At 39.5% G+C, this 27,503-nt stretch overlaps 1 pseudogene; it reads right to left on the bottom strand.

The window, feature by feature from the left end:
• Positions 1-22,764: 22,764 nt before the first annotated feature.
• On the bottom strand, positions 22,765-23,214 carry LOC145113446 (secreted RxLR effector protein 161 pseudogene; annotated as a pseudogene).
• Positions 23,215-27,503: the final 4,289 nt, after the last annotated feature.

A 27,503-nucleotide genomic window follows, 5' to 3' on the forward strand; every position in this document is an offset into this window, starting at 1 on the left:
ACATACCGGAGTCTGAGATAGTTGCAAGATCCTCATTACTAATTAGCTTCAATGGAGAAACTAAACACACCATCGACGAGATAAAACTACCAATCTACATAGAAGGAGTAAATTATGTTCAGCGTTTTTGTGTGATTGACATATTATCTTTTTATAATGTCATATTAGGTAGACCATGGTTCCATGAAATTAAGGTCGTTCCATCGACGTATTGTAACGCCCAAAACCTAGAAGGTAATTATGGAAATATATCATCCTTGCTAAAGGCTAACTTGTCGAGTTTAGGGAAGGAAACTCGCCGTGTTGGAGGTCTTTAGCACATGCATTTTTGAGGATCAACTCGACGAGTTGCTGAAGGCCAACTCGACGAGTTGGACGTATTTGAGAAACCCTAATTTCGTCGTTTTACACCCTATTTAAACACCTTAGGTCCCAGGTGTTGGCCTCATTTCCAGCCTCCATTGACCCTTACACTAATCTCGAAACCTTAGAGCCTCCTTCAGTGTTGTAATCTCTTTTTGAGTGCATTTTGGGGTGTTTGAAGGTTATTGAAGGAAGAATATCTCAGTGCAATGTGGGAATTCAAGAAGGAGCTTTCAGATCTCAATTCCTTGCTCCATTTCCAGCTCTGTTCAGGTATAAAGTCTCAACCTTGCTTATTTTATGCTTAGATCTCCTTGTTAGGGCTAGTTTCCATGGATTAGCCAAGTTTGAGTGGTTGAAGGGGTGTTGGTCGTCCCAAAGGAGTTATTCTTTTAGATCCATGGTTCTTGGGAGCTCTTGTTGCATAAAGGTGCCAACTTTATGGTCTTAAGGGCTCCATGCATCCATTAAGCCCTTCTTTTGGCCTCTTTTGAGCTTTTGAGATTCTTCTAGCCTTGCATGAGACTAAAGTTGGAAACTTTATATGATATTTCAGCCTCTAAGGTCCAGATCTGCATTCATAAGCTTTGTCTTGATGATTTGGTGATTAATGATTAAGCCCTTATCCTCTTAAGCTTAGGGTTTGGGTTTTTGACCCATTAGAATGGTTCTTAAGGGTAAAGTTGGAAATTTTCCCTTCCAGGCGTTATTTCAGTTGAGATCTGAGTGGTGGACCCTTTAGTTTTGGGAATGGCGTCTTAATAAATGAAGAGGTTTTGCTGACTGAAGAACTCGGCGAGTTGGAATGATTTTCCCGATTCTGCTGTATAAAGAAGAAACTCGGCGAGTTGAGTCAACTCGGAGCGTTGACTTTGACTTTTGACTTATGCCTTTGACCAAGTTTGTCCTAAAGGGTGATTGAGATAATACGAATTGTATTCAAGGAAAATATGGGCTTAGGATAAGACCTATATGGGATTGGGCCCAATTTGGAGAAATTGGCCATTAGTGGGCCTTTGTGGATCTTTTTGGTTTTGGGAGTTGCGCCTCAGTTTTGGTTCTTGTTTGGGATCAGGGGTAAAATGGTCATTTTACCCCAAGTATGGTTAGTAGGCCTGAGAATGGAATCTAATTGTTTATCTGTTGTTATTTTGATCTGATAGATCGGAGGCGTCGTCAGGGCAGCAACTAGGAAATTATTTCAGGGAGCTTCTGCATTCGAGGTGAGTCTCCTCACTGTTGTAAGGGATCGAAGGCACCAATGCCGGCCCATTCGGTTTATGTATTGTAGGAAGACTCGAGGTTAGCCCTTGGCATTATGTATGAAAGACCAGGAGGCGGCTCCTGGCACACTGTATGCAAGACCAGAGTCTGAACCCTGGCAAGTAATTAGCTAAGTAGTATAGTTTGTATGCTAGTTGTCTTTGTGATGCTTGAAAGGAAGACGAGGAGGTGGCTCTTGGCACTTGTCTGTAAGACCCAGGGTTGTGGCCCCCGGCCTGGCAAGAAAGACCGCGAGGCAGCTAGTGGCATGATGGCAAGACTATGGTTGGCACATAACACTCTTATTGATTATGGTATATGGATGTGAAGGGTCCAGTTAATGGTTTGGTCTAGGCTTTCATTGTATTTTGTTTAGTAGGAGTCTGTAATACAGTTTGTGAGTTGTTTATGTGTCTTTGGTCAGAAAATGTGTTTGCGACCATAAACAGAGTTTACGGCCGTAAACACATTTACGGCCGTAAACCCAGTTTACGGTCGTAAGCCCTGTTTGCGGTCCTGTCTAGTATAAATAGCAGAGGTGTAGGTCATTGTGCGGTTGTTGATGCCATTGCGTTTACAGAGTGTTCCATCGAGTTGTACCTGACGTTTTTCTGAATATAAACGTGTGCAAGCTCGATTTCTTTTCTTCTTATTCTTCTATCTGTGATTGTTTGTTGCTTGATCATTGGTAAAGATCCTTTTCAGGACCTTACAATTGGTATCAGAGCAAAAACCGGTGTCAAAGCTTCATTCAATCGAGATTTGGGGTGCTTAAACTGATATTCTTATTGTTCGAAGATTGGTTTTAGTGTTTTAGTGGTTAAAGGAACTGAATCTACTGCAAAAACGTGTTTTTGAAGGCTTTCTGGGAGTTTACTGCCAACCGTAAACCCTTTTTACGGTTGTAAACTCAAGATCTTCAACAACCGTAAACTGTGAATCTTCAAAAACCGTAAACCAAGCTTCATTAACCGTAAACGCTTAAACCGTAAATGTACAAACCGTAAACTCATCAACCGTAAACGTAGTTTACGGTCGTAAACAACTCAACCGTAAACCCAGTTTACGGTCGTAATCACTTAAACCGTAAACCAAGTTTACGGTCGTAAACTCTTCAACCGTAAACCCAGTTTACGGTCGTAATCATCATCAACCTTAAACTCTTTTGTGACTTCAATCTGCTTTAATTTTAAATGGAATCTCAAAGTCAAAATCATTTTCATGAACTTGATACTGTCATGGGCACTACTACGCGTATTCCAAGATTAATGTCTGCAGATGGTTTTCCTGAGTGGAAGTACAGAATTGAAAAATACATTAAAATAAAGGATTTCAAAGTCTGGAGAAGCATTCTTAGAGGCCCTGTTAGAATCACTATGACAGTCGGAGGCCAAGTGATTGACAAGGCTGTTGAAAACTACACTGATGAGGAGTTTGAGAAAGTTGAAGAGCAGGAAAGGGCTTTAGCCACTCTAACCATGGCATTATCTCCTGATATTGCTCAAGGGTTCCAAGAGTACACTTCAGCTAAAGATTTGTGGGAAGCCCTAATTGAGGTATATGAGGGCAATGAAGATATGAAGGAGAGTCGCCAGGACATGTTGAGACAAAACTTCAATATGTTCAACTACATTCCAGGAGAGACTCTTGAGGCTCAGCTGCAGCGGTTCACAACTCTCACCACTGACATGAACATATCTGGGATTTTCTTGAACAAGTCAGAGATTAACAAGAAGCTTCTAAATGCTCTTCCTAGATCATGGGATATGAATGTTGCTGTGATTAAGAAGACCAAGGATCTAAACCGCCTTACTCTTGCTGAAATCATGGCGATCATCAAAGCTTGTGATATTGATGACAAACAGAGAGAAATTAGCCATGTGAACTCGTACTCTACTGCAAATCTTGGAATCTCATCCAACAATGCTCTCTCATCAATCATGACTTCCTCAGGCCAAGTGTTTGCTGCTCAACAACCTCATATTCAAACCTTTGCTGCTGCATCATCCATTCCACAAAGTCAGCCACTTATCACTCCACAAGTTGTTCCCTCTCCAAATGTGCCTGTTGTAGCCTCTTCCTCAAACACTAAAGACTGATGAAAATCTGGCTCTAGCCACCGGGCTTGTTAACTGCTACAATGCTTTTGTAGCTGGAGAGCTTCCACCTCAGCTGTCATTTGCTGACCTGGATCAGATTCATCCTGAAGACGTGGAAGAGATGGACATCACATGGCAGATTGCTATGGCTGTTTTCAGGGCCAAGCAGTTTGCTAAGAAGACAGGGAAGAGCAATTGGGGCATGAATGCTGACAAGAAGGTGGGATTCAACAAGGGCATGCTGCGATGTTTCAACTGCCATGAGCCGGGTCATTTTGCTCATGAGTGTCCAAAGCCAGATCGTAGGACGAACAACAACAGGATGATGGTTGCAGTGGGAAACAACCGTGCAGGTGGTGCGGTTAATGGTGAAACTGCTATGGTCGCTCAGTCTTTTGACAGGGAGGATCAGATTCAGGCTTTGAACATTTCAGGGCCAGAAAATGCTCACCTAGCTCAGATTTATGATGCTTCCTTGAAGAATGATGCATCTAATCCCGAAGCAGAAATGATGGAGCTGCAGTTTGCTCTAATGGTGTCTTCTACTTCCGAGCCCAGGAAAAGTGAGGTAAATCTACCGTCTTGTTCTCAGGCTTGTAATGAATATGTTAAACTTCTTCATGATGAAATTCAATTATTACGTAGAGAAGTAGAGGACCTTAGATATGAGGGTTATCAGCTTAGGAAAGGACAGAAACCCCTTAAGGCCCAGTTAGAGACAAAAATAAAGGACTTTAAGAGAATTCAAACAGAATACAGTGAAAAGTGTGAGCTTTATGATTATGTTACAAGACAAAATGATGCGCTAATTACCGAGCTTGATACATTAAAAAGACAATTTGAAACTGCAAATTTTGATTTTAGAAAATTTGATGGATCAAGCGAGGTAGTTGCCAACATGATCGATCACTGCATGCAGTTCAAACGAAATCAGTCAAAGGGTTTAGGATATGATAGTGTACCTCCTCCTTATAATCATACATATAAGTATCAACCCCTATCCAAGGATGAGATTGCCAATGAACCGTTTATGGTTTATGGCAAGCCATCTGGTTTCGTTTCAGGAGGATTTATTAATGTTGAAAGTACTGACATTTCTACTTCCCCTGCAGATCAACCATTAGATCAGGCAAAGCTTGCAGCTGGAGAATTTGTTTCTGTTTCTGTTTCTAATTCTGATATTTCTGTTTCAAATGAAAATGTTTGTGGTTCTGATGTTAAGATTGATAATGTTTCATGTGATGTTTCCACATCTGCTACTGTTGAACTTAATTTCTTTGATATGTTTGATGAATTGTTTGGTAATTCTGATGTTTGTGATTCTCATGAAAACCCATCAATTCCACAAGTCACACCATCTGAGGCACCCTCACTTATCTCACAACCTATTTCTCATGCACGTTCTTCTGAGAAGAGTAAGAGTGTATGTCAAGAAAATAAATCTGAGAAATGTAGTACAAGTTCAAATAATAAACATATTTGTTTTAATTGTGGTGTTGGTGGTCATATAGCTAGGAATTGTCAAAATAGGATCTTTGTGAACTATATGTCACAAAGAGGAGAGAATGAATCTCGAGGAAGGTCTTTAATTAAAAAATCCTCAAGAACTCGTTCTTGAAATGATGATTGGAAAGATGATCGAAGCAGAAAAAGGGCTGTTTTTCAAAAGAATAAAAAGGTTTTTACTAACAAAGCTCAAAATAGTTTGCCAAAACCGAACAAGGCTCCGCCAAGATCGGTTTCGTCAAAAAGCAATTCTGGATCTTCAACCACTTCTGGTAGAACATCCAGAGACTCAGTGCAAACTCAAAAGGAACCTATTTCAAAACCACCTGAGAATGTTGTAAAAACTAAATATCATTGGATGCCCAAAACAATTTCCAATCCGTCATCTACATCCTCTGAAGTGATTAGGAATGAGGATCCTAATTTGAAATCTTTAAAAGATAAATCAGAGAAAGCGAAAAGGAAACCCAGGACAGTGATGACCTGGGTTCCTAAATCTAAATGATCCCGCTCATTTTGTAGGGACAGTTGCGAAGGAATGTCGTCCGTCCCTGGTACGTCGACATCGGCTGCTCCCGGCATATGACTGGAGACATCTCCCAATTGAGCGACATTCAATCTTTTAATGGGGGTTATGTTTCCTTCGCGGGCGGAGATGGTGGCAAGATAACTCAAAGAGGAACTGTTACAAATGGAGTGCTAAGCTTTGAGAATGTTAACTTTGCTCCCGAGTTAAAGCACAGCTTGTTGAGTGTTTCCCAAATTTGCGACAAAGGCTATTCTACCCATTTTACCGATAAAGAATGCATGATTCTCAAGCCAGGCATTGTCATCCCGGAAGAGTGGATTCTCGTCAAATCTAAGCGGGATGGGAATGCTTACATTATTGACATGAACAGCAACATCCCTGAACAAGTCACTTGCCTATTTTCAAAAGTCTCCGAACAAAACTCAATGCTGTGGCACCGACGACTTGGTCATGCTAACGCGAAAAACCTGAATCGCCTTGCTAAGAAAGAGATGGCCCGAGGCTTACCTGTCAGAGACTTTATTACATTTGAGAAGTGTGTGTCCTGTGCCCAAGGAAAGCATCATAGAAAACCACACCTGCCTAAGCAAGTCAACTCAATTAGTCAGGTGCTCCAACTATTGCATATGGACTTATTTGGTCCGATCAACGTCCTGAGCATCAACAGAAGCTCGTACTATCTAGTTGTGATCGATGATTTCTCTCGTTTCACGTGGGTCTTCTTCTTATCCAACAAAGCAGGGGTTGCTGATCTGATAAAGAAGTTCATTGTGATGATTGAGAAACAAACCAACAACCAGGTGAAGGCGCTTCGTACTGACAATGGAACTGAGTTCAAGAATGCAGTTCTTGACCATTTTTGCGCAGAAAAGGGGATCGTGCGTCAATACAACTCTGCTCACACGCCTCAACAAAATGGCATTGCTAAAAGGAGAAATATAACTTTAAAAGACGCTGCAAGGACAATGCTTTGTGATTCAAAATTACTTGTTTTCTTTTGGGCCGAGGCGATTAACACTACTTGCTACGTGCAGAATCGTGTTCTAATCAACAAAGCACAGATGAAGACATCGTACGAGATTCACTATGGACACAAGCCTTCAGTCAGCCATTTCCGTGTATTTGGCTGCCCTTGCACCCTTCTTCACTTGGAATCCAACCCTAAATTCAATTCCAAAGCCGATGATTGTTACTTTATAGGATATGCTGCGCGCACCGCATATAGGGTTTACAACAAGAAGACTAAGCAGATTGTTGAATCCTATGACGTGCGCTGGTTGGAGGAGAATGAAACAGACGCTCGAGTGGGTCCTGACTGGTTATTTGATTATGCATCGCTTTTCAAATCCTTAAATGTGTCTTCAGATGGCTCAAATGGATCCTCTTCTGGTTCGAAGATTGTTTCTGAAGACGAAGACGAAGAAGTTGTTTACAGACCTCCAACGGTTGAGGGGGAGTCCTCTACTCCATCTGAGGAGGAGTCCTCTGCTCCACCTTAGGGGGAGTCATCTGACCAACCTGATAGTCCAGAGTCTAAAGTTCAAGATGGAACTCCTGATGCTGATGCTACACCTCTTACCCCTATTGAAAGAGAGTTCATGTCTACAGATGCTTCCGCTATCAATCCAACTTTTATGGAACAACTCTTTCCTGAAGAAATTGCTAATGAGTTTGTAGCAGATCCATCCAATGTGGATCAATCAGCAAATGATGGAGGTTTCAACATTCACACTCTTCCTGTTTCACTCAATGATATCAGCCAAGACATTCCTTCAAGAATTCAACGCGATCATCCGATCGATAACGTCACTGGCCAGCTGGGTGACGGAGTTAAAACCAGAAGTCAGAGTGGAGATGTCAATGCATGTCTCTATTCTTGCTTTATATCTCAAATAGAGCCCAAGAACGTTGACATGGCTTTGAATGAGCCCAGCTGGGTAGATGCGATGCATGAAGAGCTAAATCAGTTTGAAAAGCTCGGGGTTTGGAAGTTGGTTGAGTTACCGAAGGGCAAAAGGTCTCTTGACACGCGTTGGGTCTATCGTAACAATCAAGACGATTCTGGTGTAATAGTGCGCAATAAAGCAAGGTTGGTGGTTCGCGGGTTTCGACAAGTTGAGGGTCCTTACTATACTGAGGTTTATGCTCCCGTGGCTCGATTGGAGGCTATTCGTATCTTTCTCGCATATGCTTCCTACATGAACTTCACGGTCTACCAAATGGATGTCAAGACTGCCTTCTTGTATGGCAAGGTGAAGGAAGAAATTTATGTTGATCAACCCCCTGGGTTCGTTAACTCCAAGTTTCCTAATCATGTCTACAAGTTGGTCAAGGTATTGTATGGGTTACATCAAGCTCCTCGAGCATGGTATGCGACTCTAACAAAGCATTTTCTCGAGCATGGATACTCTCGCGGCACTATTGATCAAACTTTATTCATCAAGCATGTTGGTAATGATCAGATACTAGTCCAGATCTACGTTGACGACATTATCTTCGGGTCTACCTGTCTACAGCTTTGCAAAGAGTTTGAAGGCGTGATGAAAAAGCGGTTTGAGATGAGTTCACTGGGTAAAATGACCATGTTTCTCGGGCTTCAGGTCAAACAAAATTCAACCGGAATCTTACTACATCAAGCTAAGTATGTGGAGGATATTCTTGAGAAGTTCGGGTTTCAAGACGCGAAACCTGCATCGACACCAATGGCTGAAAGACCCCTGCTGAATCCAGACATTGATGGCGAATCCGTAGATCAGACACACTACAGATCGATGATCGGATCGTTGATGTATCTTACTGCAAGTCGTCCCGACATCATGTTTGCAGTTTGTCAATGTGCTCGCTATCAGGCTAATCCTAAACTCTCTCATCTTATTGTTGTCAAAAGAATTTTTCGGTATATCAAAGGTAGCCCAAAATTAGGTCTTTGGTATCCGAAAAATTCTGAATTTGATTTATATGCTTTTGCTGACAGTAATTATGGAGGCTGTGAGCTTGACAGGAAATCAACATCAGGAGGGTGCCAATTCCTTGGAAATAGGCTGGTGTCGTGGCAGTGCAAGAAACAACATATCGTCTCTACCTCAACAGCAGAAGCGGAATACGTTGCTGCATCTGCCTGCTGTTCTCAAGTTATCTGGATCCAACATTAGCTGTTGGTCTACGGTTTGAATTATCTAGAAACCCCAATTCACTGTGATAATGAGGCCGCAATTCAAATAACTAAAAATCCTGTCCAACACTCCAAAACCAAGCACATTGATATAAAAATTCACTTTATCAAAGATTGTTATGAGCGCTCGCTCATTAGGCTAGAACAGGTTCCCACTGCCAATAATGTGGCGGATCTGTTCACCAAGCCTTTTAACAAAGCTCGATTCGATGTGCTTGTGGGATTTTTAAAAATGATTCGTTTTGAGGATTAAATTTTTGTTATTCATTAGGTTAGTTTAAATTTGCGCATTTTAGTGTTTTCATTCTCACCCATGCACAAATTTAGGGGGAGAAATAAACAAAAACCAAACAAAAATTGGAAAATTAAAAAAAATCCAAAAACATCTTGTTTCTGTTTTATTTTTTTCAGAAAACATTTAAAAATCCAAAAACATTAAAAATTCAGAAAAATAAAAAATATTGTCGCTTTCAGTTTTGCTTGTTGATATAGTACTGGGAAGTGATATTATCAAGGGATAACAAGCAATCTGAGTCTGCGTAACGTACCCAAAGTTGAAGGGTCTATGCTCTGGGTTTGATGCGTTGGTAGGCACGAAAGATTCTAAATGGACATGACTAGGCAGAGTTGAACTTAAGGAATTCATAGACTTGACAAATCTTGACCTAGTTAGATCCGTTTAGCCTGACAATACGACGCTTGGATAGGTTGAGCAGGGAGATATATATGGGAATCTACTGGTCACATTAAAGAACCTGTACTTGGAACCGTGGATTAACTTTTCCTCGATGTGCGGATTCTGTCCTTAATTCCGGTATTGATGGGGTGACTGGTGAATTCCGATGAATTAGGTCTGTAGAAAATTGTTTTCTTTCTCTATCTGTCTGTTAGTCATATGTTACCTCCTCTGTGTGACTCAAAATCCGACCTGGACTATAACATATGCAATTCTATTTCTCTGCATCTTCTATCTATGCAATTCTTTCTATCTGTTAGCCATATACTGTCTCCTTTGCGTGACTCACAATCCGACCTGGTACACAGTATATGCACCATTCTACTTCTCAATCCCTCTAAAACTTCAGTTAGTCGTATGTTGCACCCTCTGCGTGATTGGAAGAGATCCGACCTGGGTGTATAGCATATGCATTCTAAATCTATATTCTCTCTTAATGATTGTCTGCTCACCCGATGTAAGGAGTATTCTGGAAGTCCTTGATTACTGGAGCATATCAGGAAGCGAGAAACATGTTCGAGTACAATTAAAATTGAACACTCACAGATTGTCTATAGATCTCGCTGCTAAATTTAGGTGGACAACAATATCCCTGGTCGTCGTCAGCTGAATGGTCCTTAAGATATACTATATAGGAACTTAGGATCACTTTGTCTTATAATTAATAATATGTCCTAATTTTGTCACAATTTTTCGTGTTTAAATGGACCACAATACCGGCGATCAACCAGACAAAGACATGAAGATAGACGGTACCGACAAGTGGAGTAAGGCTGTCTAACAACTTTGATCCCAGTGTCACAAGATAATTTTCAGTGAATTTTGAGATAAATTTTGTCTGTGTTTATTCTAATTTTATTTTTATTTTTATTTTATTTTAATTTTATTTTTATAATTGTCAAAAATTTAATTTTTAAATCTTTTAAATCTTAAATTTTAGAAATTAGTTTATTTTATTTTTAGTTTAATTTTAATTTTACTTTTATTTTAATATCCTCAAAAAGTTTTATTTTTGAAAATATCAATTGTAAGTCCCCAATCTGCTTGTGTATCAACGCTATAAGCCGGCAGACCAGAGATGCATTCTTGCTATATCCGAGATTTATTCAAATGTTCATCGACAACCAATTCCCAGAGATGATCAAAGATGGTGACAAGCTGGATATAAAGTCATTAGGCCCACACACGATTGGTCTCATCAAGCAGAATCGAAAGGGCAAAGTCGTCTTCCAAGGCTTACATCCTCTCGTGAAATTCGGAATATTTGCTGAAATAGATGAATCTTCCAAATCTCATGGAACGTCTGACAAGATGTCTTCTGAGCCCACTTCCTCCGAGAGAGTTGTTTCTGAAGATGTCATCACAGTTTCAGATCATGATGAAGAAGAAACTCTAGCTGCTAATGCTCAAGTAGCTGAGGAACACAAATTGACATCTGTTCAGGTATAAGGAGATTACAATGAGGGGTCTGGAATGGAGACTGATTTGTACGAAGGCCTCGACCTCACATGATTCGATAACGATGAAATTGCTCTCAACTTCGGTAGCAATGAAGATTTCATGACCGGCGTAAACCTCAACACACTGCTTGAAAATATCAATGAAGTTGCTCATCCAGCAACGGAGATAAGGGAAAAAGAAGACGTTCTCGAAGCCACACCTCCTCCTTCCAATCGAACGACGGAAATAGCAATTCCTATGGTGACAGTATCAGGGATTCCTCCCCTTGATGTTGTTTTACCTACATCTGAGCCATTGGAAAGTGATCACCCAACTACACAGGCCTCTCAACCTCCAACAAAAACACGAAGACTTGACCCTAGACAGGGAATTCTTGACTCGAGTACACTTCAAAGTTTTACAGCTCCACCAACAACAACTCCTGTTATCGTTTCATCTGAACATGTCAGTGAAGGTCCTAGTAGCTTCTATGAAGCTGGTGGCTCTTCCTTCCCCACAGATTTCTCTCCTCCCAGGCCAGAGCATGATGCTGCCTCGGTTAAGTTAGCCAGGCTTTTGGCCAGAGAACAACTCACAACGCCTCCCTCACATGGCAAATGAATTTCTATTGGGGGTGGTAGCTCAGGAGAAGAGAATCCTTCACTTCTTGGACTCCAGAAAGAGATCGATGCTCTGAATCAGAAAAATGTTGATTTAGATCAGAGAAATATTGAGCTGGATATCAAGGTCGCAGACCTTCAGACTGAGAATACAAAGCTCAATATTCAAGTGCCCGAACTTATCGAATCGTTTTGGCGACAAATTCAAGTCATCTGTTGACGTGCCAAAGATCTATCTTCCTGATCAAGATACTCCCATAGTTCCACAACCTACAAGGACGACCACCGTCGTTAATCGTTTTGAGAAAGAACCGGCTCAGGCTCCAAGTGTAATGGCATTAAAACGCGCTAAATTGGCCAAGTCAGCTGAAAAGGGTCAACTTCTATTCAAAAGGAGTGCAGATCATAATGCCCCCTGGGATCAACCACAGATCACCGTTACGGATCTGGGCGAACATCGTTTCAGAGACGTTTATGGTGATAGGTCAGGAATCATCTCGTGGGGATTCCATGACACTATGAATATGTTTATGGTGAGAAGAAAGAGCGGCAATACTGAATTATACAAAGATGCTCACGATTTTCATTCCTTTAATAGGATTGATCTTACGGAGCTGTCTAAAGCTCCTTTCTCAAATCCATCAAACAATCCCAGGGCGACTCAGTTCAAATCCTTTTTGGAAGATCAGGTAGCTAAGGGCTTCCCTTCGATGAAGACTGCTGAGTCTATAATCAAGGTTTACTCTAACGTCATTGATCCCAAAACAAGTAAGCCCCTTCGGTCAGTGATGTGGCCCGCTACTGCTCAAGTTAAGCAGATTCCCGTTCTTCAAAATTATCCAGATGGATCTCTCGCATCTATGCTATATTGGGTGTATGATGAATCCACAGCTGCTGCTGTCATCAAGCTTAAAGACGATTGTATCCGCTTGTATGACAAGATGGATTTGCTTCAATTTGGTAAGTGGGATATACATCACCTCTCCGTTCATCAGATCGTGGTGGCTGGAGAACCTTTTGAGTCCGCTGCAAAGGAATACACTTCGATGGTTGCTGAGATTATCGAGAAAGAGATATGGAACGGAGCTATGGGAAAATCTGATGTGCTGGTGGTCGACAAAAGCTGAGTCCAAGCTAGCACCAAACCAAGGGGGAGATTGAAGGGTCCAGTTAATGGTTTGGTCTAGGCTTTCATTGTATTTTGTTCAGTAGGAGTCTGTAATACAGTTTGTGAGTTGTTTATGTGTCTTTGGTCAGAAAATGTGTTTGCGACCGTAAACAGAGTTTACGGCCGTAAACACGTTTACGGCCGTAAACCCAGTTTACGGTCGTAAAACCTATTTGCGGTCCTGTCTAGTATAAATAGCAGAGGTGTAGGTCACTGTGCGGTTGTTGATGCCATTGCGTTTACAGAGTGTTCCATCGAGTTGTACCTGACGTTTTTCTGAATATAAATGTGTGCAAGCTCAATTTCTTTTCTTCTTATTCTTCTATTTGTGATTGTTTGTTGCTTGATCATTGGTAAAGATCCTTTTCAGGACCTTACAGGATGACATGTATGGCTCGTTTGATATATATATATATATATATATATATATATATATATATATATATATATATATATATATATATATATATATATATATATATATATATATATATATATATGGTATTTGGGGAACTCACTAAGCTTTGTGCTTACGGTTTTCAGTTTATGTTTCAGGTACTCCAGTTTTCAAATGAGAGAGCTCGGGACGATCGTATCGCATACACCAGTGTTTTTCGCAATCTGTGACTTCTGGGAATGAACTCTGATAGCTATTTTATTCGAAATGCTTTTCAATGTTCGATCAAAAGTTATATTAGTGTTTGGACTATAATAAAAATGAAATTTTTTACCCTTGATTTTTGGGTCGTTACACGTATCATCAATGCGTAAAGATGCCCACTGCATGGGGGATAGTGAAGATCATAGGAGACCAACAGGAATCCAAGGAATACTACAAGACCTCGATGAAGTCCTCAACAATACCACGACAAGCATATTAATTAAGGCAGGGGGCACGAGGCGTACTGGAAGCAAGAGAGCATGACATAAAAGAAGTGCCCATGAACCTTGAGGATCCTGAAGCCAATGTTCTCATAGGATCCTCAATGTCTGAACAGATCGAACAGGATCTCATAAAATTCCTCAAAATCAGAAGCAAAACATTTGCATGGAAACATGAGGACATGACAGGTACTGAAAAAAAACATAATAACTCATAAACTTAACATTGACCCATATTTCAGGACAATACATCAAAAGAGAAGGAAATTTGCACCCGAAAGAAACCTAGTTATACAAGAAGAAGTAGAGAAACTTCCCAAAACTGGCATGATCAAGGAGGTGAAGTGCCCAAGATGGCTAGCTAATGTGGTCGTGGTACAAAAGAAGAATGGTAAATGGAGAGTGTGTGTGGACTATACGGATCTTAACAAGTCCTGTCCCAAGGATCCTTTCCCTTTACCACACATTGACTCTATGATAGACGCAACAGCGGGCCACAAATTACTGACGTTCATGGACGCATCAACAGGATTCCAGCAGATCCAAATGGAACCCTCAAACCAAGAGGACACATCGTTGATAACCCCATCTTGTATCTATTGTTACACTGCCATGCCTTTTGCTCTTAAAAATGCAGGAGCAACATACCAAAGGTTGGTGAATAAGATGTTCAAGGAGAAACTGGGGGACACAATGGAGTTCTACATCGATGACATGGTGGTCAAATCCAAAAAAGCGGAGGATCACCTAAAGGATCTTGAAGAAGCCTTCGACATCCTAGACCAATATAACATGAAGCTGAATCCCTCCCAGCGCCACTTTGGGATTAGATCGGGTAAGTTCCTGGGATACATGGTCACCAAAAGAGGAATCGAAGCAACCATAGAACAAATCAAGGCCATCCTTGATATAAAATCACCAGCCTCAACAAAGGATATTTAGAGATTAACAGGAAGAGTGGCAGCCCTAAATAGGTTCATCTCAAGATCCTCAGAAAGATGCAAGCCTTTCTACGACATCTTGAAGAAGAACAAAAGATTCGAGTGGACCCCAGGAACATGAAGATGCTTTCCAAGAGCTTAAAAATATTTAAGCTCACCACCTCTATTGGTAAAACCACTAGATGGGGAACCACTCCTTCTTTACCTCTCAATATCCTCAAACGTGGTAAGCGCTGTATTAGCCAAGGATCTCGATAGGAACCAACATCCCATATACTACGTAAGTAAAAGTCTCCTGGATCCTGAGACCAGACACTCTCATGTTGAAAAGATCATACTTGCATTGGTAACAGCTTCTACTAAGTTAAGACATTATTTTGAAACACACCCTATAATTGTAAGTACTAACTATCCAATTAAGAATTTTATGAGAAAACCAGAAATGTCAGGAAGAATGGCGAAATGGTCTATGAAGTTAAGCACATATTACAAAGAGTATGAACCAAGATCTGCCATAAAGACCCAAGCATTAGCAGACTTTGTGGCTGACTTTAGTGGTGATCTAAGAGCTGAAGTTGAAATAGAAGCTAAACAACTTCTAGAAGAGCACAACATGGGAAGGTGGACGTTATTCACAGATAGAGCATCGAACCAAAGAGGAACTGGCTTGGGGATCATACTAAAATCGCCACATAGGGACATCCTACTCCAGGCAATCAGTTGTGAATTCAACGCAACCAACAACGAAGCAGAATACGAGGCGCTGATCATGGGACTACAATTAGCCAAGGATCTTCAAATCAAGGATCTTTAGGTATTCATCAATTCTTTACTACTAACTAACCATTTCAATGGATCCTACGTAGTGAAAGGAGAGAAGCTAGCTTTATATCTCCAAATCCTCAAAAACCTGGCCTCAGAATTCGAAACATTCATCCTAAACCAGATTCCTAGAGAAGACAATGTTGAAGCGGATGCCTTAGCCAATCTAGGATCTTCCTTAAGGATCCAACTAGAAACCATGATCCCTATAATCCACATATTAATCCCAACAATCGAGGATCCCACCAAGAAACTTAAATACTCCCACGACCTTGGGGAAACTACCGACATTGCAGCAATCAAAGATCGCGACTTAACGGTCCAACGTCATCCCAACATCCAGGATCCTTCCTTAACTCCATGATCTTGGATCCAACCCATCATGGAATACCTCCAAAACGATATGATGCCTAAGGAAGAGAAAAGCGAGAGAGCATTCAAAACAAGGATCTCAAGGTTCGTTCTAATACAAGGTAAGTTGTATAAAAAATCTTTGGCAGGACCATACCTCAGGTGTTTAGAAGATCACGAAGCTGTAGAGGTCCTGAAGGACATCCATGAAGGGGACTGCGACAACCACACATGGGGCATATCCTTATGTTCCAAAGCATTAAGGAAAGGATACTACTGGCCAACAATGAAGAAAGACTCATTCCCCCATGCACATAAATGCGTCGCTTGTCAAAGACATAGCAACATCCTGCACCAACCTGCAGAACCTCTACATCCTATCATTTCCCCTTGGCCATTCATAAAATGGGGAATGGATATAGTAGGAAAACTGCCAGTGTCCCCTGGAGGAAAAGTCTTAATGCTAGTGATGACTTACTATTTCTATAAGTGGATAGAAGCTGAGGCCTACGTACAAGTAAGAGACAAAGAGGTGGTCTCCTTTATCAAACGTAACATCCTGACCAGGTTCGGGATCCCTGCTGAATTTATATGTGACAATGGATCCCAATTCATAAGCGAAAGAACAAGGGACTTTTGCACAAGTTGGGGAATGAAGATGGTAATGTCTACTCCTGTCCACCCTCAAGCCAACGGCCAAGCAGAGTACAATAACAAAATTATAGTAAACAACTTGAAGAAGAGGCTGAATGAGAAGAAAGGAAGATCAGCGGAAGAGCTTCCTTTCGTATTATGAGCAGATAGAATCACTTTCGAGATAGCTACGGGCCACACCCCTTACTCATTAGTGTTTGGAACGGAAGCAATGATCCTCATCGAAGTGGTGATCCCCACAACAAGATATCTACTCCAAAACCAAGAGGACAACAGCAGGATCCTAGCCCAGGATCTCGAGACCATAGATGAGCTTAGGGATCTTGCCAAGATTTGTATTGCTGCTCATCAACAAAGGATCACATAAGCATATAATAAAAACATAAGGATTAGAAGATTCCACGTAGGAGACTTGGTACTAATAAAAACTTTCCAAAATACCAAGGATCCTAGTGTAGGTAAACTAGCTCCCAAATGGGAGGGGCCATACCTCATAGACGCTGGAGCAGGTAAGGGGGAATACTGGTTAGAGACCTTAGATGGAGATGACTTACCAAGATCCTGGAATGTGATACACCTTGAAGCTTATTTTACGTAGGTAAGGTCAATCATTTCTTGATACACTCAAGGTATGTATGTTATTTACCCTTTATCCTTCATTTTTCATTACTTATTTTCTCAAAATATGATTACTAACTTAAGCATCGGAGGGGCGTTATCCAGACTAACGCCTACCCCTAGCTAACGTTTGTTGCATGAAGAAACTAAAGGATCCCGACGTTTAAGGATTCTAACATCTAAGGATCCTGACTTTTAAGGATCCAGCCATCTTAGGATCCTGACTTCCAAGGATCTTGAACAGGTGAACTTTCAAGGATCCTGATACCTAAGGGACCATTGAGACATAAGAATCCCATGACTAAAAACATCCGACGATTCATGATACGAATCTCCTAAGAATAGAGTCTGATCATCTCTCCGACGAATATGGGTACTTATTCCCCTCTAAGGTTTTAAGATTTAATTACCTCTCTAAAATGAGTTAAGGTTCATACACCTCGCTTGGACGCACAATATCTAACTATGGGATGTGAATAAGGGGATCATTTCACGCTTCAGTGACTTGGCAACCCACTTATTTCTGAACATGGGTTAAGATCCCAAAGTCTGAATCTAAGGTCAATAACATTTACATGTTATCTCAAGTTGGGATCTTCCCCATAAACTTCCTAAGGCTTATAACATTTGCATGTTATCTCAAGTTGGGATCTTCCCTAGAAATTTCCTAAGGTTTATAACATTTGCATGTTATCTCAAGTTGGGATCTTCCCTAGAAATTTCCTAAGGCTTATAACATTTGCATGTTATCTCAAATTGGGATTTTCCCTAGAAAATTCTTAAAGTTCATAATATTTATATGTTACCTCAAGTTGGGATTTTCCCCAGAAAACTCCTAAGATGTATAACATTTACATTTTATCTTAAGTTAGGATCTTCTCAAGAAAATAAAACTTTTATCACACGATTGGGGGTTTTCCCCTCAGTAATTCGTTAAGGATTATAATTTGGGATCTTTCCCAAAAACTTTCCGTAAATTCTTAACACGATTTCAAGATGGGATCTTCCCGAAAAGATGAATGATACTTATAACGTTATAATCTAAAGACTTTCCTTAAGAAGCTAAGGATCCTCTTGAAATTTGACGAATGAGGATCCTTACCAACAAGCTTCTAAAATAAAGATCCATTCAAACATCAAGGCCGTACGAGGACAAGGAAGTTCATAAGTTCAAACTTTTCCTAAGACCACCAGGTTTCATCTGTCCTAATTTTTGAAAAACTCTAAGTAAGGTTTGATGATCCAAAACTTTTTAGGATCCTAAACAAAAATTATTTGCTTACCAGAACTTAAGTCTTTAAAGTTTAAAAAGCTTACTTATAATTTACTAAGAGATTTTTTAAGATTGTTTGCAGGAACTAAATTCTTCAGGATCCTACTAGTCTAAGGATCCCAGTATCATGAACAATTAAGGAGGATGATTGAAAGAAAGATATGAAAAGGAAGCATAACCATTGTATTCAAAAGGGGTTGCACAGCAACCCACCAAAAGATTAACTATTTTACATCCCAAATAAACATAAAATTATTTAAACTAGTTTTTACAGGCCTAGACCTTAGCCTGGTGATCATCGGCCACATCTTTCTTCTCCCCTCCTTCGGTCAGCTGTAGTACAGGATCCTGATTGGCGGTAGCAGGATTTCCAGTCAACTTGGCTAGTGCCTCACGCCAACCGTCCATATCCCAGGAACTTGCATTCTCCAGATCCTCTGCAAGACGGATCTTGGCCTCCCAAACAGCCACCACAACACTGACCCTCACATCAGAGATCACCTCCTCCATCTCGAGCAAGTACTCCTCCTCCTTTTTAACCTTCTCCTTGCTGAGTAACTCCACTCTCCTCAGTAGATCCTCGTTGGTTGCTCTCCACATCCCCTCCTGTCCCTGAAGGGCTTGTTCATTCTTCTCCGATCGGATCCTTAGATCAGCAGAAACATGATCAGAGACCTGCAACAAATACATAGTGAATCAACGAAAAGCAGAGTAAAAGATAGAACAAGAATAAAACCAACACTTACAGCTTGGGAGAAAGAGACCAACTTCTGAAGCGCTTCCTCATGCCCAAGGCTCTCTAAAGATAGAAATGCAGACTCGACAATTTTCCTTTTTCAGGATCCCAGAGTCTTCACTATCAAGTCAATGGTCGATCTTTTAGGAGGAAGAGAAGATGAGCTCTTTTCCTTCTTCACCATCAACTGATCCTTCAACATGGTTGTGTCAACATCAGCAAGTATGAAGCGGGCACTGGAACGGGTGATCTTGGATCCCACATATAACAAAAAATGTTAGGATACTTCATCCCAAGCAAAAACAATCAGGGATCCTTACCGGTCGACATGAGGTCAGTAGCAGAGGAGCTTTCTTGCAGAGTGGCTTGTTCGAATCGAAAGGATCTCTCAGCTTCAGACAAGGCCAAGAACTCCTCAATCTTTTCTTCCGAATCCTGAGCGACGGGAACAAGCTCTTCAAATTTAAAAGCTGCAAACAAAATAAGAAGAGGTGAATTCCAGGGTTGTTATATTAATATAATAGAATCCTACCCTTCTTAACCCAAGCATCCGGCAGGAGATCCCCACTAGAAACAGAGTCACGTTTCACAAAAAGGTATTTTTCTTTCCAAGCTCTGTCATTATGTTTGGTTTTCAGGATAAGAGGAGATCTGGGGGTTTTGACTTTAAGGAGAAAGCGATTATTTCCAAAGGTTGTGATATCATTCATACAAGATATTTTGGTCAAACATTACACAAGTACTAATCAACCAAATTGAATGAGAGGCTGTGATGTTCAGATTGTGTAATAGCAAATGGTAAAAGAAAGTGACACAATGGTTTACAAGGAAATCCCTTCATCCTTGCTACGATCTCCGACATAAAACCTTGGGAAGTCATAATGATCAAACCAAAGCCTTTGCATAGGCAAGCTTCCTTCATGTGCACTGGGATGGGAATGATCTCCATCCTTTCTCGGTATTGTGCTACATTCTCTTCAGGATCAGCAGTTCCATCATAAGGCTTCATGCTAGAAGTATGGAAGCCCTTAGGAACTTCGGTATCGGCTATCGCAGGAGCAAATCTCGAGATCCTGTGACTTGTTGGAGATGCTTCTAGTATGGGTTGAACTACCCCGGGTATGCTTGAGATCATCTGTCTCAACTGCTGAAGTTCCCTAGGCATGTTTGGACTTATCCCTACATCAACATTCATAGAGTTAGTATTGATTGTATTGTTGTTTAAGAGGTTACTAGAATCAAGGTTTCTCGGAGTATTGAAAGGCTCACCAAGATTATTGATCATAAATGCTCGATTGTTCATAGTCGTTCCCCAGGGTGATGCAGCAGTAGCAGGAGCTGTGTTCCCCAGGTGATTTCCTGAGGATCCTACATTGTCGAAGTTCAGGATCCTTGGTTGTATAATTGTGTTCTGGGATCTTTGAAATTCTGCCTTCATCCTCTCCACTTCTCTAAGTAGTATTCTATTATCGTCTTGCTGATGATTCATCTGTTGCGTCATTTTCCTCATCATAGCGAAGAGTTCAACAGTGGTGACCGGAGCAGTTGGATCCTGGAGTCCTGAAGATCCCAAATTTCCTTGGTTAGTGCCCGGATGGGTGTTTCTCTTGGAAGTATCAGGTGTTGGGTTTTATTTAAAAAACTAGTTTTCAAAAACTACAAATAATGGCAAACGGAAGACTTGAGTTTTGTAAAACAACATAAACATTTTATCACCCACCAATGATCATCTTGTAAGTAAAGGAAAGATTTAAAACACAACCATAGAAGGAAGAAGTGGTAACAACCTTTGAAGCACTTTGAGTTCTCTAGGGGAGGCTTGGAAGTTGATGGAGTGAGGATGAACCCTTGGGACACCAACAGTGTGCCAACTTGATGTAATGCTAGTTACAACTCTTAAGCTCTTAAGCCAAAACAAGATTATGACTTAAAGAGAGAATGCAAGCAACAAAAATCTTCAAAGTTCAAGATTTTAGAGAGAAGATGGGGAAGAAGAAAGAGCTCTCGGCCAAGGAGAGTGGAGTGAAGAAAAATGATATCACTCACCTCTTATTTATAATGGAATTATGGTCGAAGAGTTATTAACCATTGGACAACTTTGTCCCCTATGTCATGAACACATCTTCCTAGGTTTGATTCTTTTGCATTATACCAATGCAAATGTCTTTTCTCTTCATGTCTTGTTTCCAAGAAGAAAAGACAAGTCAAGAGTTTATATTTTATAAACTCAAAGTTTATAAGATATAAACTTTGTCTTTTTGCTAAAAGGCAAAAGGTATATTAGGTCCAAAAAGATGTACATGACATATGTTATTTAGCAATATCAGTTTAAAATCAATTTCTAATAAATATTTTCCCAATTATTATAATAGTTTATGAATATTTATTAAAATCAATTTCTAATAAATAATCATTTGTATCAAGTTGTTGTTAGTATGACCCTTAGGATCATATGTTATTTAGCAATATCAGTTTAATATGACTATTGAGCATACTAGATCTTTCAATCTCCCACTTGAGCAAAACTCGTATCAAACTGATATAGACAGTGGTGAACGTCTAGCAACATTTCACTGCCCCCAACAACATATGATATAGTGCTATTCCATCAACGCCCAATTCCCCAAAAGCCCCAAGGCTATAATTGGTGAGTAAGGTAAGTTTATCATTTATCCCTTTGCTACAGACATCATGTTGAACATGGGATATGGATCACAGTCAATCTCATGTAAGTGTTTAACTCTCAACGAATAAGAGGAACAAATCCCATCTTGATTACATACGCCTCTTTCATGGTTTACATCACGCCTGATAATAGCTTTTATAACTGCCTAACAAAAGGAACAACTTTTGACTACATCAAAGCATAACGTTCCCCACACTCAAGTCCCAAATATATATCAAGTGTTAAGGATATACAAATATTACCTTTTATCAAGTATCATTCATGACAGTGATCCATGAAGTGATCTTGAATGGGTCACTCCAATACTTACTCTTTAGTAAGTATCTATGAAATTGGTTACTACGCTTTGTCAACAATCCTATTTCATTTTAGTCTTATTTCATTATTGCTCACACAGTGACAAATGACTATGGAGTTTTAGAGTGAATAAATTCACTCAAGGATTAAACATGTTAATAAAGAACACAACAAATATTTAATGAAAATATCATATGCCATATATATCATAGTCATTACAATAGATGATGTTATATAATGTTCCAATATTTAATACTAATACATAGATCAAATACAATCACTAGAATAGCGAAGTCCTATTCCTCGAGCATGTCCCTCAAATTTTGCTTGAGGAAGAGGCTTCTTGAAAGGGTCCGCCAAATTTTGATCAATGTGAACTTTGCAAATACTAATGTCTTCTTCTTCAACTTTATACCAGATGAAGTTGAATCTATGGCTAATATGCCTGGTCTTCTTGTGCGCTCGGTGTTCTTTTGCCAAAGCAATAACACCCTTATTGTCACAGAAAACGTCTAGGGGGTCCTGAATGGTAGGGACTACCCCTAGATCCTCAAAGAATTTCTTCATCTAGGCAGCCTCTTGTGAAGCTTCAGAAGCAACAATGTATTCTACTTTGTAGTGGATTGTGCAACAACACTTTGCTTGGAGCTTTTCCAAGATACTGCACCCCCATTGATAATGAAGACATATCCTGATTGCGATTTGCAATCATCTCTATCAGTTGTGAAGGAAGCAACAGTGTAGCACTTTACACTTAAGCTTTCTTCCACCCCTCCATAGACGAGGAACAAATCCTTAGTTATTCGTAAATACTTTAGGATGTTCTTCATAGCTCTCCAATGACTCTCCCATGGATTTTTTTGGAACTTGCTTACCATGCTCATAGCATAAGCAAGATCAAGTCTTGTACAATTCATAACATACATGATGGATCCAATTGCAGAAGCATATGGAATATCTTTCATCTTGTCTAGCTCAGCCTTTGTGCTAGGACAATGAGATGAACTTAGTATAGTTCCATGTGCCATGGGTACAAATCCTCTCTTAGAGTTTTCCATATTGAATCGTTTCAATACTTTATCAAAATATTTACCTTGGCTTAGACCTATTAATCGTTTTGATCTATCTCTATAGATTTTAATTCCAAGAATGTATTGTGCCTCACCTAGGTCCTTCATTGAGAAACACTTTCCTAGCCAAGACTTTACACCTTGTAAAGTTGGAATATGATTTCCGATGATTAATATGTCATCCACATATAGGACCAAGAATGTCACCGAGCTCCCACTAGTTTTCATGTAAACACAAGATTCATCTTCATTTCTAATAAACCACACTTTGTGATTTCATCATCAAAACGATGATTCTAGTTACGAGATGCTTGCTTTAACCCATAAATGCATCTCTTGATCTTACACACTTTATTAGAATGATTTTGGTCGACAAAACCTTCAGGTTGATCCATATAGACATCTTCTTCCAAGTGTCCATTCAGAAAATCGGTTTTGACATCCATTTTCCATATCTCATAGTCATAATATGCAGCTATGGAAAATAGTACCCTAATTGATTTAATCATAGCGACTGGTGAAAAAGGTTTCATCATAATAAACCCCATGAATTTGAGTGAATCCTTTAGCAACCAATCTTGCTTAGAATGTGTGTAAGTTGCCATCCATGTCAATCTTTTTCTTGAAGACCGACTTACTTCCAACAATCTTGCTATTGGGAGGAAGATCAACCAAGTCCCAAACTTGATTTTCTCTCATAGATTGCATCTCAACGTTCATGGCTTCAAGCCATTTGGAATATTCAGGATCTGTCATTGCATACTGGTAGCTGACCGGCTCATCAACATCAGTCATTACGAAGCACTCGTCAATGAGAAATTCATATCTCTCAGGTTCATGAAGAATTCTACCAGATCTGCGAACGCCTCGTGTTTCAGTAGGTTGAAGGACATTGATCTCTTCATCTTCAACAACCTCTTGTTCAGTACTAGTGCCAACTAAAGATGCATCAGGTTGAGGTTCTTGATCTTCTTCAAGTTCCACACGCCTCCCACTTGCCTCATCCGTTAGAAATTTTCTTTCTAAGAATTCATCTTTTCGTGAAATAAAGAGCTTATTCTCACTAGGGTTGTAGAAGTAATATCCTAAACAATCTTTAGGATATCCCACAAAGATGCATTTGGTAGATCTAGGCTCAAGTTTGCTGGAAGTCTCTTGTCTAACATAAGCTTCGCATCCCCAAACTTTCATATAAGATAAGGATGGAGGTCTTCCATACCACATCTCATTAGGTGTTTTCTCTACCTTCTTAGTCGGTGCCATATTCAAGATATGGGCAGCGGTGAGTAAAGCATAACTCCAAAAAGATAAAGGAAGGGTACTTCGACTCATCATAGATCGAACCATATCAAGTAAGGTCCGATTTCTCCTCTCAGCAACACCATTAAGCTGTGGTGTGCCACAGCCCCAAACCGAAACGGCGGAAACGTTCAGGGGCGGAGGACGTCATGTATAATATCATAACAATGAATAATAGTAATCAAAGCAACAACAACCATTGTATTAATAATAAAGCTCTTACATTGTATTCGAATCACATATGATTGACTCCAAAAGTAGATAGCAAAATAAAGACTTGAAGCTACTACTCTCCGTCTTCTCATAACCTGTGTGTGTACATGTCTACTAGTTTCCTGAGAATACAAGTGATTTTGAAAGTGTATCAACATTTAAGTTGGTGAGTTCATAAGTATTTGGTATGTAAAAGTATGTTCTTTGTTCTTTGAAAATGAAAGTGAGTTTATCCAGAAAATCCTATATTTTCTATAAAACTGAACTGTGAGTTGATTGTTTGTAAAGTAATTGTCTTTATCCCGGAAAATCCTATATTTTCCATAAAGTTGAGTTGTAAATTGTAAACTGAACTGTGAACTGTTTGCTTGTAAAATAGTTATGTTTATCCCGAAAAATCCTATATTTTCCATAAAGCTGAGTTGTAAACTGTAAACTGAACTGTGAACTGTTAGTCTAATATGAACCAAGACCGAAAAGTGTAAGTAAATTACCATACTTGAGTTAATGACATTTAGTTTTATTTGTTTATAAAACCGTTTGAAGAGCTATGTTTTCTCGTCAAAATAAGTGTATTGTCAATTTCACTTAAAATAACGTATAGTCGTTTATCATGTGAGTTCTCATAACCGTGCTAATGAATGATTTGCCTGCCGCGACGTTCTTCAAGCATCGTTATGTTTGATATTTGTCACCCATAACCTGCCGGTCGTGCTGTAGCTAACAGCCAGGGTGCGGGGTCATCAATCCCGTATAGATCTATACACAAGTATCACGCTCTCCGAGAGGAGACTCGGGTTATAAAACAGGACTTTCATGTATATCTTCGTAGATATAACGAAGACGATGGCTCACAAATTTCCAACGAGTTTACGTATTTTTGAAATGAAGTCGTTCGTATGTAAAATTATTACCTTTTTCGTAATAGTTATAAAATATAAAAATAATCGTATTTGTATATAATCGTTTCTTGATCCCGAAAATGTAAAATAATGTGAATGTTTTCCAAACTATACCTATTATAGTTTAAATGTATATGTTTTGAAGGAATAAAACCGTTGCGTTTTTACGTATTTTACATGTAATTATTTACACTATTTGGTGGTGACGTTGTTTTGCATATTAATAATCTTTACGTAAAATGCATAAAAAGGTAAGAAAACGTAAATAATAATTTGTATATTTTCACAAGTTTCCTTGTGTTTTACTTGTATCCCCCCCTAAAACATAGAAAAATTATTGAAAAACGTAGAGGTATGAACTCACCTCAAGTGTGATAACGGAATAGAAATGATGAACTTTGATTTAGGACACGAAACCATAATCGTATCCTAATGTTTAAATAGATTTAAATGAATGAGTATATATATATATATATATATATATATATATATATATATATATATATATATATATATATATATATATATATATATATAGGACTAGAAATGAAGGTCGTTGTATAAACACTGGAGTGTTTAGAACTTACAATGATAATATTTGAGGATTACACTTTGAAAGCTAAAGTCTCTGGAAGAAATTGCCCTTGAAAATCTTTGGAGTTTGAGAGGAAAATGATGGACGAAAGTTTACTGAATGTGAAGAATGAAGGATAACTTCTTATTAAGTATCTTATATATGAAGTAAAATGAGGAGGTGATGTGATACTTACGTTGGTAACTGAGATTATCACATTGGGAATCTGAATCAAGATAAGATATGAAGATATTAGGTGTTTTTGGCCATAACCTCACCTGGAAGGAAGTAAAATCGGTCTTAAGGTCAAAGAGAGAAAGGAAATCGGTCTTAAGGTCAAAGAGAGAAAAAAATTTGGTCCTACTGTTCAAGAAGGAAAGGAATTCGGTCTTAGTGGTCAAGAAAAAAAGGGAATTCGGTCCTAGTCTTCTAGAAATGGTTGATTTCGGTTTCAAGTCAAAGAGAACAAAGAATTCGGTCAAGCTTTAATCCATAGTGTATATTCAGTTTTGAGTTTGGGAAAAGATTCCCCAAACAGAATTCTGTATATACATGTGCTATTTTATGTTTTTGAGTTAAGTTTTATATCATAGCATGCTCACATACTTATTACTTGAATTAGTGTTGATTTCTTTGAGTCCTTAATGTCTTGTTAACTTGTATTAGCTTATAAAAACTTAAACTAACATGGGTTATTACCACACATACTTAAATAATACCCATAAGTATGGCTCATGGAAGTCATATTTCCATTGCATCCAATTCCATTGAAAATCCATTGGTACATGGTTGGAGTTTTAGACTTGAATTGTTCTAGGAAAAATTCCAGTTGTGACATCATCCCCCCGTTAGAGGGAATTTCGTCCCGAAATTTGAACTTTAAGTGGGGCTTCAAGTGTTGGGGAAAAGATGTGGATTCTTCGGTTTCATCTGATCTTCTCGTTCCGAAGTGAATTTCAAGTCCTCGTTTGGTATTCTCGTGAACTTTCACTATTGGTGTGCGGATTTGTTTCGCTCTATTGATTCTTCCTGTCTATGTTTTCGTATTGGTTCCTTTACTAAGTGTAGACTCTTATTTACCTCGACTTCATCGAGTAGAATTATTAGAGTCTCGTCGGCTGGATATTATGGAAGATGGGGCATATGTTACCGAGTTCCTGTGGTAGTTGGGGTTTATAGATCAACGGGCCGTTCCCGTAATGTCTCTAGTTGCTTACGGATCCGAATGGTCTTCGCTGTTACTTCTTCTATGATCTCTTGGTCGGTGAGGGTGTTTTTGGTTACTTGGT

Source organism: Lactuca virosa, chromosome 5, assembly GCF_052849685.1.
Source record: "Lactuca virosa cultivar CGN04683 chromosome 5, Lactuca_virosa_CGN04683_v6, whole genome shotgun sequence".
Lineage (NCBI taxonomy): Eukaryota > Viridiplantae > Streptophyta > Magnoliopsida > Asterales > Asteraceae > Lactuca > Lactuca virosa.